This window comes from Engraulis encrasicolus, chromosome 16 (genome assembly GCF_034702125.1).
Source record: "Engraulis encrasicolus isolate BLACKSEA-1 chromosome 16, IST_EnEncr_1.0, whole genome shotgun sequence".
Lineage (NCBI taxonomy): Eukaryota > Metazoa > Chordata > Actinopteri > Clupeiformes > Engraulidae > Engraulis > Engraulis encrasicolus.
This window is the reverse complement of record NC_085872.1, coordinates 23387473-23400913: the sequence shown is the minus strand read 5'-3', so window position 1 is coordinate 23400913 and position 13441 is coordinate 23387473. Positions and strand designations below refer to the sequence as shown.

The following is a 13441-nucleotide window of genomic DNA, read 5'->3' as shown; positions in this document are numbered from 1 at the left end:
CTTGGCTGCCGACCCAGGCTTTATGTTCAGCGCAGCTCGCCCCAAATGGTGTGGGACAGGATGATGAAGCCTCATTAGCCTCCCGTGCCATCTGACGAGTGGTGCCCAGGCTTTTTCGCAATGGGCCCCCCTGTAGCGAGAGCGACCGCAGCCGGCCCGCTCCGGGAGTGGAGCGCACAGGCACAAAGTCACCACCAGTGCTAAACACCCTCCCTACACCACCACCACCATCCCCTCCCGCTGGGGAGGAGTGATAGCAGCGCCGTCCAGAGATGGAGGGTGGATCTCTGAAACGGAGGAGCATCACACTCTGCTCCTGGCATCTGGACATCAAACACGGCATGGGGAGGACTGGTAACATATGGCCTCGTTATTGTGGCTGCCTTCTCAGCCCCGCGCGCGCGCACATGGGAGGGGCCGAGGCAGCATGTTCACCAGGGAGTTGGCATTCATTGCAATGCAGGCTCAGAGAGAAGTGGAGTAACTAAGACAGGCTCTTTTTTAATTTAAGCTACCCAAGGTGGTCTCTCTCAGGGCCTTTTCTTTTTCCAAAATAGTTTCACAAATTATTCCCAACTTCTTTTCTTCCTCACTTGTGCCTTAGCCAGCCATTGTGTTGTTGTAGTGCAGACCACCACATAGAATAATAAACAGCACACACTAAAAGGTGATTTCAAGGCCAATACAAATACAAATAAAAAAAAACAAAATTTACAATCATGATGTAATGTACTCCTTGTAAATATTTTGCTGTATTAATAAAATCCAGTTCTGTTAAAGACAGCTGTTGCTGTAGAAATTCTTTACACTTTCTCTCTGTGAGCTGAACTATTGTTCCAGTGAAGATATTGTAGCAGGCTTCGCGGAACAGTATATTTTATATCTCACCCGTTATTTACACCACCTAGTGGACGAATCTGATTCGACAGTGACAAGGGGTCTAACGCCGTTCAGTGTAATTTACTGCGCGCCACCTTACATGCATTTAAATAAACCCGGTTGATATTTTCTTTAACTCTTCTCTGACAAACGGTTTTCCACCTGTGATTTGGCAACATAGCTACATTTAAATTCTGTTAAAGCCGATAACCATTATCAAAAAATAAATCAGAAGGGGACAAGTCACGAACCTTTACGCACTGTTCACAACGCATTCAGGTGCCTTAACTCAGGCAAAACTGAGAATCACTGATAAGAGTAGACACTTTGCATTCCATTATGTCGACCCCGTAGTTCACAACTGCGACAACTCGGAGCGGAGACACATATGCCCACATGTGTTGGTTATAACGCCACACGCAAAGAAGCATGTGACACACTATTTATCGCCAAGTTTGACCAAATATACCGGGATGAACAACACAAACCAAACAGCCTTGTCAAAATCTCAAAATTTCCACAGCCATCTACATCAGATTAAAAATTATCGGCACACCACAACAGTTAATGCTATCAATTGGACAGACTTATCTACAATTTACTGTGCATCTTAAGTATGCGGAAAATCGTCCTAAATGAATGTATCATTTCAGATGGATTTCTCCATGCGAGTTTTCAGACGTCCTTTCCTTACCCATCCTAACGCAACCGGACCACATGTAAGGCAATAAACAACCGTTTTTGGATAAAGTAAACCATGGCTCCAAGGTGGAATTCAGATCGTGTCCACGGGATTTCGGACTGAATACTTAAACTCCATGCAGCACATAAGTCTTCATACACATGATGAAAAACCTTTACAACTATACGTCCTGAAGTCCATTCCTTCCTTAAAATTGCTATCAAAAACAGGTATGTTCCCAAGCCCTTTGCGCAGCATCAATTACTGACATCCACATAGTGTATAAGCAGGAAAAGTACCAAATCGATACACACTTGAAACTGTCACGCACTTGTTATAAATTAAGAACATTATGAAAGCAGTTTTTCTTACCTCCACATTCGTTAAAAAAATGTCCTGTCTTGCTCCCGCACAGCCGGACGATGCCAGAGAGACGCAGCTCCGTTCCCCGCTCAGCGTGATTACATTCACTGCGCCGTTCACTCGTCTCGCCTGCCCTAACAACGTGTTGTCGCTACAATGAGTTTCATTGAGGAGTCGCAGCTGCAGCAAAATGCAGGCAGAGGCGACTACCGCATACTATAGAGGGTGTTTCAGAGTAATAAGTCCGGATAGATTGTGATATTCGAACCTCTGCAAAAAACTTGTAAAGGATAGTATTAGGGGAAAATGTTGCGACACTTTTTCACCTCTACAGCACAACTGCACAGTTCGCACTGGCATCCTCCGGTGTGTGTCTATCAGTGCGCACTCTGGATTCAGCTGGCAACGCCACTGAATGGATTTTGAAAGGGGTGGTCCTCACGTCAATCGCCTTTTACAGGGCACACTGTCCAGGTCATATCTAAGACTTACTCAGAGTTTTCAGGAATTACAAATGTCACTTATTATCCATTACCTAGACATTTAGGAGGCAGCAGGAGGCTTGTGGAGAAAGAAAAACGTGGCTCCTCTCCACATCCACTTAGCCTAATGTCAAGGTGTCAAGACTGGTCCTTTCAGTTGTTGTTGTTTTTTCAACACAAGTGCTTGCAACAACACCACCACCACCACCACCAACAACAACAACAACAACAACAACAACAACAACAACGACAAAAACATTAGCCCACTATTGCTACTAATAACAATAATCATAAATATGAATAAACATGGGACAGGAATATGAACAGGAATATGAAGTAAGGGATGAATGTCCGCAACACTGTTAATGCTACCAGATTTTTGTTGCAGACTTTCATCCTTTAGTTCAGTTATTTTCATTTGTCCAGCACCTGTGCCACTGTGATGTGCGTGCATCCTCTGCGTTCTTGAACTGAACAGGAATCACAATATTATCATTCAGAGGATTGTTCAGCCTTAACTCTAACCAGGAGTTCAGACTTAACCTGTCTGATGCATGAACACAAATAAATCAGGGAATGTTTACCTCACATATGTTTGCGGACTCATATAACCTCACACAAACACACACAAATACACACACACACACACACACACACACACACACACACACACACACACACACACACACACACACACACACACACACACACACACAAACACAAAACACACACACACACAAACACACACACACACACACACACACACACACACACACACACACACACACACACACACACACACACACACACACACACACACACACACAAAACACACACACACACAGCGAGAGAGAGATAGAGAGAGGGTGGCTGAGAGCACATAACAATCTATTATAAACTAAGTAATACAATTATGATGTGGACATGTACAGAAGTGTCTATTCCTTCGTGTCTGTTGTAAATTATGCTACGTGAAATTTGATGTGGCCACATTAACAGATCTTTTTACTTTTGAAGGGCCCATAATGGTTGCAGACATTAAAATTGTAAGACGGCTATTCCAGAATGTCAGTCTAATTAGTTCTTGCGTGAGACAGCCAACAGCATCCTGCTAGGATAATACGAGACTAATCACCTTGGCTTGGTTTATTTGGCTTGACTCACCAGCAGGTTGCATTGCTATCACGGCTATATACTGACTCATGGCCTGGGTCGGTGCACACCTTTAGGACCAGAGTAAAGTTATTCCCTTTTGGCTCACCCTTTGCTCATATTGAGAACGGATTTAATTTATTTGAATCACTGCTGCATATCAGTTATATGGTCTTCATAGTTTGTTAGCTGTCACTTTCAACATTAGTCATCTTTAACCAACTATTTAGGCCTATTTGTAAAGCCATAATTTATCTCAATTAATCTTATATTTCACATCTAGTAGCTGTTTAAAAAGGGTTTTGCATCTTGGAAATATGTAAATTAACCATTCACATTCTATAAACACATCAATCTTTTATCAATCTACATTTACTTTTAGCACGTTTACATACAGTACCTACAATCAATGGGAACGTGCAAAATGCTTTGATAGAAAATAAATATTATGGAGTATAAGACATGTAACCACAGTCTACAAACACAGTATACACACAGTAGGGCACATACTGTAAAGAGACGCAAGGCAAGGTGCTGTTCCGCACAGTAGCACAGAGCAGCGGTGTAGTCTACTTTTTTGAAGTGGGTATACTGTATATTCGAGCATTTTTTGAAGTGGGTATACTGTATATATTTATGCTACTCTAAATAATGGATCAATCAATTTTAAGTGGGTATACTGAAGCCCCTAAAATATATAATATATAAATATACTCTGTATACCTGCGTTCTACGTAGACTACACCACTGGCACAGAGAAATGGGCCAAAGTTGTGTAAATTGGCTGGCATGGTGCACCTGGGGTGAGTGTACTGTATGCACACTTACGTATATGTGCTGTATGTGATTTAACCCCTTAAGACACAGCATTATAAATTAGCTGTTACCAGAATGGCAATGACCAAGTCGTAATGTATTACTAAAGGCCCCGTGCACTTAACCTGGTTCTCACTCGATGGTTGTTACCAACCACGAAGTGTAACGAAGATGCACGAAGCACTAGAGGTCTCGCGAGAGCCAGGCTACCGTGCACTGTCATAGTAGTGTAGTACTATAGTAGTTAACTTTCAATGTCTATTACAGCGTGCCTCAGGAGGTACGGCGTGCATTAAGGGGCTACGAAGTGCAGAATTTGGGGATAACCTGTTTGGCAGTCAAGACAAAAGCTACACAAACGTGGCACTACAGTACAGTACATCAGGTCTCCACATTCAGGTGTAAGAAACATCCTTCATTCCCCTAGCAAGTTCAATACGTTTTAGTCATCCGTTATATTTCTGTAAACGTTGCATTGAAGTTACATGCAGGTGGAATAGACAGTGTGAAGGACCCTTCTTACACTTGAATGACAACCTCAATAACCCATGCGCCTGTAAACCTATAAAGGTGAGCAAAAGAGTCGTTTTTGAACTGAAGCCTATATACAATGCAGGAGTTCTGGTAGGGTCAGGAGCTCTGCTGCCGGGTTCAGCACACCAAGAAATATAAAGAGTCCAGAGTCCTGAGAGAGGCCAGACATCGGACTGGCAACAAAGGAGTTTCTGATCTACCTTGAGATGGTGCATGGGGCCTTACAATACCCTCATGATTTATGATTGATATAGTAGTGAACAGCTCTGTCTGCACAGTACCACAACATGTTTGCCGAAGACAGTGTGTAGGCCTATAGTGTGCGGTGAATGAGAAACTTTGGCCATAAGCCTGTATACACATACATCCACTCAATGATATCCTTGATACATCGAGTGATTGGTTTCCTTTAATCATCATTGTTGACTATAGCCAGACCAGACTTCTACCTTTGAATATACACTCACCGGCCACTTTATTAGGAACACCTCTCTTGTGCTGGGTTGGACCCCCTTGTGCCTTCAGAATGGTCTGAAATGTCTGCAACAATACTCAGGTAGGCAGTGGCATTTCAACAAAGATATTGATACTAATTGGCCCACATTGTGCTAAGAAAATATCCTTATGCCATTATATCCAAGATATCTTATATCTTAGCTGGCAGGAGTGGCACTAAATGTGGTTTTCTGCTGCTGTAGCCCATTTGCCTCAAGATTTGATGTGCTGTGTAATCAGAGATTCTCTTATACCTCGGTTATAATGAGTGGTTATTTGACTAAATGTTTCCTTTTTATCAGCTCACACCAGTCTGGCCATTCTCCTCTGATCTCTGCCATCAACAAGACATTTTTGCCCACAGAACCGCCACTCACTGTATTGTTTTTTTTTTCCGGACCATTCATTGTAAACCTTAGAGATGGTTGTGTGTGAATATCCCAGTAGATCAGTCTTTTCTGAAATACTCAAATCAAGCCCTATCAGCGCCAACAGGCATGCATTCAAAGTCATTGAAATCATGGGCGCAGATAGCGGGGGGGACGGGGGGGACATGACGTACCCAGATTTTCATTCACGTGGACCCGTCCCCCTCACTTTTATGGAGAAAATATCTGATTTCTGCCTTGCATTTTGCAATGTGCGAAATAGCGCCTCCCTGGACCATTCACTTTCATATGTGGCAAAAAACGGCATTACACTCTATAAACGGCTCTGTCAGCTCACTGTGTCAGCTGACTCAACAGTGACACCAGGTAGCGACATAGAATCTCTATGCTTGCGATGGTGTGGTGAGGTATTGCAGAATTAAGCAAATGAATTGAAGTTAATGGCAGTAAACCTATTTTTTCATTGGCTAACAGCCACTGAAGTCCCAGATTTGAAGCGCCATAAGCTTTTTGCTTCTCACGGTGATTGGCTTTTGACAGGGCTAGATTCAGGAAGTGGAGAAGAGCAGGCGTCATATTTACATTATAGCCTATTTGTGGCTCAGACCAGTTGCTTTTGTTATTAAAGTTAATGTCGAAGACAGTCCCTTTCTTGCTAACTGTGATGTGGATTACAAAAACTGTGGAACGTGAACGATGGTGGTGGAAACGCATGGATTAAAAGTTGGGATTTAGCTGCTTTCAAGACAACGTTTTAAGGTAAGGTCACTACCCAGGTAGCAAGAACCGTTAAGAACAGTCGGCCAGATCTTGGCGGAATGTCGGCACTGTCGGCTGAGTGTCGGCTCGGCTGGAACACTGGTTACCGTGACTCAGCCAACACTTCATAGAACACTGACAATAACTGTCACTTCATGCAGTAACCGAGCCAACACTCAGTCGACACTGAAAATAACTGTCAGTCTCATGCAGTAACTGAGCCAACACTGAGCCGACACTGTCGGCATACGGTAATAGGACCATTATTGGGCCGCGGACAAAGCCAGAATCGGACCGACTGTTTTCACTCGTGAAAAAAGGATCGGGCCAACAATGGGCCAGATAAACTTTGCTACCTGGGTATGGGTTCATATCCGCTGTGACGCTGTTTGTAGTTGCTGAAGTTAACAGATGTTAATTGTTCAGAAGGGTTTTTTTTGTCTCTGTCGTGGGCCTGTTTTCGAGTGAAAAGACAGCTTTGTAGGGCCATGCCATGCCAGCTGTCAATCAAAGCCAACGCAAGTAGGCCTAGCTGTCGTGTCGGTCTCTTGTTTTGTAGCCTAGGCCTATGCTGTGAACATCGGACTAAATGTCTTTTTTACGGATTTTTGGAATGATGATTGCGGTGGTGTCATTCTGTTGGATGCATTTACTGTGGATTGTTGTTAAACGGCGGTATTACAACGCAAACGTGTGGATTGCATTAAGTGGTGGAGTGAACTGAAGGATACAATATGACACGCAGCGTGGTAGAAAAATGACGAGTAGCCTAGTGGCAGAGAGGTTGTCTGAAGAGCTCAAGAATAACCATTTAAGTCGCTTTTATCAAAAATGTCTAATCTGGAGGAGACCATATAGTTTGACTTGGTTACCCAGTTTCTTGCTTAGCCTACCAATATCAATCACACGCCCCAAAACCGCGCCTGGACTCAAGTTATGTTTGCATGCAAAACCACTACAGCCATAAATCACACACTGTTGCATAGCCTGCTGTAGGCCTACATTAATACAACGTGAAATGTGTTGACACAGTTCTCCTGTTTAAAGTTTGAATTGGCTGGGAAAGTAGCACTTGCTGATGGGATGGGAGAGGTGTTTAGAAGCGCGCACTGGGGCGGGGTCTTGGTGGGAGACTCGTGCACATTCTGAGTAGAAGCTGGAGCGGTTTAAACATTTGTGATGTTTTAATTTTTTTAATCAAGATTTAATTTTTTTTATGTAGTAGACCTAGGCTACTAAAGCAAATACAATTATTTAGCGGAAGATGAATAGGCGACTAACAATAAAAAAAATGATATTCAGTGTATTATAATCAGGGTATTATAATAGCCTAATAACCCACCCCCCCACGGCGGATGGTTTGTTGTGAAAATGTCCCCCCCAGTTTTTAAAAGCTATCTGCGCCCATGATTGAAATAGTCTTTCTTCCCCATTATGATGCTCTGTTTGAATTGCATCACATCATCTCGACCATGTCTACATGCATCGAGTAAAATTCATAAATGCATCGAGTTGCCACCATGTGATTGTCTGATCAGAAATTTGCCTTGTAGCAGGTGTTCCTAATAAAGTGGCTGGTGAGTGTATGTTACTGTAGGATCAGGGTTGTGTTTAATGTAATGTAATGTAATGTAATAGGCAGTGTCCTGGGGAAACCACTCACCTGGACTCCCTCCTGGACCGCTCTCCACATAATCATATTCAGGGACACCAGCATGCATCTGGAAGGAACAGTACGGTTGTGCTGCCCAGTGAAAGCCACCTGCTGTGCTGCCATAGGTCCTCAGGCATGTCTGCGTGACATTGGGCTCAACATGCCTCTTCTTTTGTGGATGGAATCTGAAAGCCCAGTGGCTTAACCACCAGCCCTAGCGATCAGCTCCAGCAGTGTCTGCTAGGAAAGTAGTTCCACACTGTGAAATTGTGATGGCTCCTCAAAGAACCCTCAGTTGAATCGTGGGGGGGGGGGGCTAAAGGTTATTATAAGAACCTTAACGTTCTATAAAGAACCTAAAAGCTCCTTAGAACCATTAGAGATCTGTCCATAGTGGTGGTTCCACCAGAGGTTCTCTGATGGACCTTCAAGAAAACCTTAGGGTTCTTCCTAGAACCAAGTTGTCACATAGCCTATAGGTTCCTCAGAGAATATTAAAGTTCCTCAAAGAACTGTTAGGGTCTCCTCTACAATGGACAATGGGTTAGGGTTAGGGTTAGGGTTAGTGAAGTGAAGGTTCTTCAGAGAATGTTTAATTTTTACAGCACATAGAAACTGTTTTGGTTCACTTGCCAAATTTCCAATGTTTCCAGGGTCCAAAAAGTCGCTACAGACCGATGCAGAAAAAAGCCTCACTCACTGGCCGCACTGGCCTCTTGTTCGCTCACTGAGTTGTCATAGTGATGATACTTTTATTTGTCGTAAGATTACCCTAACCATAACCCTGAGAATCTTCCAGTCTTTGGTCAGGTTGCACTTTCTCAAGCTGACCCTAAGGAAACTGAATGTGGGACAAAAGCATTTCCATATCCATCTATACCTTGTTTGAGAGATGGAGCAGAGAACAACCAATCATCGAAATATGAGTTGATCTTCAGCTTGAATTGTTGTGTCTTGTTAATACCTTCATACCATTGCCATTACATTACCTCCATTTAATCCATTATCTACATTCATAAGGAGGCGACTTATGTACACCATCTGAACATCAGATTTAAGAAATATATACATATTTTTTTAGGGGTAAGACTTTCTTGTCAGTTGACCCCATAAGGTGAAACTTGGTCATCACCTCTCATCCATCTGCACCCTCAGCACCAGCTCATCCCAAGGGTGTTTCCTAAACGTCTCCGTGCGCAGTGCGAGCCCGAAAGGTTCGTGGGCTGCCTTTCACACTGCACAGTCAACGTCCATGTTCTATCCGCGGGCAGCAGCCATTCATTTTCCATGGGAGCATATTTTCAAGGAGCAACGCAGACATGTCCGGTCAGCATTTGTTTGAATGCATTCTAACCGTTTCGGACTGATAACAGACAAGTTCTGTGGACGTACTGTGGATGTTCGCGCCGTTGGTGTGCATGTACCATTATTCTTGCTGCTCCATATTCCCACATTTTTCTATTATTCAAATATAGACCCTATGTTCCACAACTCCATGTTCCCACATTTCTAAGTAAACTAAGAGAACATGCCTTTCTCCCTACCATGGTCTATGGGGCCTAAATTGGAATAAATTCTTAGAAACGTGGGAACATGGGCCAGCAGGTATAAGCTGTGGGACCAATGGGCTGTGGGACCTATGGGCCTAATAATGAATGCTAAAAGTCTTAGTGATGTGGGACCAATGAGTAGTGGGAACACAGACACGCTCCCGGTCAAACAACAACTAAACTAAACGCCCAGCAGTGGCACTTCCTAAGAGTGCTAAAGAAAGAAGAACTAGACACAAGCTTGCTGATGACCTTTAACCATCCCACCATAAAGAGCCTGCTGACCAACGTAGTGTGAGTGTGGCACTCAAGCGGCACTGAGGCTGACAGGAGGAGGCTGCAGACGGTGACCCAGCACTGCACAAAAAAAAATCATAGGCTGCCCCCTGCCTCCCATAACCTACATTTACTCCCCCTAACTCCCACTGCCTAGAACTAAACAGAGTCAGGAGTATCATAAAAGACCACCCGCACCCTGACTTCCATCTGCTGACACGGTCGCCCTCTGGCAGGCGCTACAGGTCATTACCAATAGAATGAAGGACAGTTTCTTCCCCAAAGCTGTCACAATTCTAAACCAATAGAATGAAGGACAGCTTCTTCCCCAAAGCTGTCACAATTCTAAACCAATAGTATGAAGGACAGCTTCTTCCCCAAAGCTGTCACAATTCTAAACCAATAGAATGAAGGACAGCTTCTTCCCCAAAGCTGTCACAATTCTGAACATACACTTGCAGGATTGTGTTCATCTATCAAGGAATCTGTGTGCCTCATAGGGAAGGCTTAATATCTCATTACACTTCGTATAATGACAGTAAAAGGCATTAAATATGTTAAAGGGACACTGTGTGAGATTTTTAGTTGTTTATTTCCAGAATTCATGCTGCCCATTCACTAATGTTACCTTTTTCATGAATACTTACCACCAGCATCAAATTACAAGTATTCATTATGACTGGAAAAATTGCACTTTTCATACATGAAAAGGGGGATCTTTTCCATGGTCCGCTATTTTGAATTTCCAAAAATAGCCATTTTTAGCTGCAAAATGACTCTACTTGGACCATACTAGAAAATATTTGTTTAATACTTAGTAAACTTTAATGTAAAGATCAAATTTGGCAATATGCAGCCCAATTTCAATAAGCAGCATAGTTGCAGTACCTTTTTTGACCATTTCCTGCACAGTGTCCCTTCAACATTCAACCAAAAGCTATCAGAGAAAAAATAGGAGAGGTTGTTTTATAGAGCGGGTCTGCATTGGATATGGTTATTCTATAAATCCAAATGAAATTGGTTTTCAATTAAACTGTGTCAGCTCATTGGCAAAACTTCACAGAATTATAACTTGTCTTTTTTACTCTGTCGAGAAACGCACCCCCCTGGTCGTCTAACTGTGCATGTACACCAAAAGTGAAAAATGTGACCAGAGCAACTGAAATTGTTGGCGGGTCGGCGAATTGGGTGACCAAAGCAAATTCGCCAGTAGCGAAGTGACATGCGTGACCAGATCGAAGTTCAGCAATCAAAAGTCAGCTAATATATTACGATAATGAACTATGACACGGTCAGGCAAAATCCTTTGGAAGAGTCATATGTTAGTTAGTCACAGGCTGACAAGCCAGAGCCAGATGTGATTAGTTCAATCAAACATGTCAAAATCAAGTCCAGAGCGAAAACAGTGAATCTACAGCGAAAATTCGTCAACGCCCTTGGCTACTCGATCACTTTGGTCGTTTCTGGTGTACACACATTCCTGTCGTTGCCGGCAAATATGATGGATCCCTACAGGCGCGGAGTGGCCGTCGGGAGATCGGGGACTTATCCCGGTGGGCCGCGGCCGTGAAATGTAATATCGCGGCCGCCTACATTGTTATCCGGCCCTGATGTTTTGAGATTCTACTTATATGCACTGACTTCCAAATTTCACTTCCCTGTATATCATCTCAGCTGACTAGCTAGTATTTATACCGCATACCAGACGGCAATACCTCACTGACGGTGTCAAACAGTAAATTGGCCACACCCCTTCTCTACTGATAATTTTCATACACCGTAGATCGCGGAAGTTTACAAGATCTTAGTAACACAGTTTCGTTTTCAGTATTTAAATAACCTTTGATATGTAGATTGGTTACCAAAGGATGGAAATATTAATTAATTATGATTTATTTTCCGATTTCCACACGACTGTTACAGTTTACAGTCTTTCCAGTCCAGATTCACTTGCTCTGTGGTTATTGAATTGGGTTACGAACAGACTCCACCAAGTGGTAAGGAAGAGAACTGCACCTAACAGAAGCAATGGGTTTTGTTTTGATTTGTTAGAACTACCAGTATATCTCCTTATAGTCGAAATAATATTATTATCATACATATATTTATATGTGGTACATTTAGGATGTAGCCTATGTCTGAAGAAATGGAACAAAATAATTACCACACAAGATTCTGATGTGACCAGTGCTGGGTGTGTAGGCTAAGCTCTGGATTAAAGTAGAGTGATTGCAAGAAACAAAGACATTTGCTGCGACGAAGACAGCGTTTTAAGGTAGGCCTACACCGTTTGGTTATACATTTTGTTGACTTATGGTTGTGCTTTGAAGTAGCTAGGTTTGGCTTATTTGCTGCATGGTGGGTTTATTGCACAATGTAGACAGACTTTTTGTAAGCTATAGGCTACTATACTATATTTTGTAAGCCTACTCTTCTAAAAATCCCCACACTCAAAACTTTGTGCCCATGCTCATCCTGTCTTCCTTAAACGATATTTCAATTTCAAACTGTCAAAATGACAGTGGAGTGCACATTTGCATGGAACAGTAGCGTGATGTAGCCTAACCTAGTAGGCTAGGCCTATGAATGCTTTGGACTGTGATGATGGCTCCAGTGGTGTAGTCTACTTTTTGAAGTGGGTATACTGTATATTTGAGCATTTTTTGATGTGTACTGTATATATTTGTGCTATTGTAAATAATGGATCAATCAATTTTAAGTGGGTATACTGTAATCCCTGAAATTTTGAAATGGGTGCGTATACCTGCGTTTTACGTAGACTACACCACTGGCTGTGCATTTCATCAAGGTGTAGGCTAAATTCTCCAATTCAGGTTGATATTTTGACAACACTAATGTTCACATGTAGTACGACTGCAGATTTCGTGGCTTTTGTCTTTTTGGTTAGGAAACCATGTTGTTCGCTTTTTTTTTTTTTTTTTTTTTTTTTTTAAAGAGGGCCGCCAAGGGGAAAATTCTCCCGGTGGGAAAAGGTGGGCCACTCCGCCCCTGGATCCCTAGTTAGCCGACCCTCCATAGAGAAATAATGATTTCCATCACTAATCCGCTTTAGATGACAAATACTAACTACAATTTACTAGCCATGTGACATGCGGACCAGAAGTCACTCCATTCAACAGTAGGCACATTTGACTTTGCACAATGTCGACCAACGTCACATGTAAGGTGTGTGTGTGTGTGTGTGTGTGCTTGCAACACCGTTGGGAAAGCGCATCAACGGCAAAGATCGCCGATTGATCAGAGCGCCGGCACAGTTTGAAAAAACAACAGGTTGTTCTCATCAGCAATCGTCCGAGGTATCGTTCATCGGGGCCAGACTAAATCACTCCGGTCTCACATTTAGGCTGGTTTATCAGGCTAGAAGTGTGGTGCATTGCAAACTTTTTAAG

General features: G+C 42.9%; 1 protein-coding gene across 1 annotated transcript in view; it reads right to left on the bottom strand.

Moving 5' to 3' along the window:
- The window catches only part of cdh7a (cadherin 7a), a 64369-nt gene extending 62080 nt beyond the window's left edge, over positions 1-2289 (bottom strand). The window contains exon 1 of the mRNA XM_063219039.1: positions 1934-2289. The gene's annotated coding sequence lies outside the window, so the exon portion shown is untranslated. The remainder of the gene's footprint in view (positions 1-1933) is intronic.
- Between the last annotated feature and the right edge of the window lie 11152 nt (positions 2290-13441).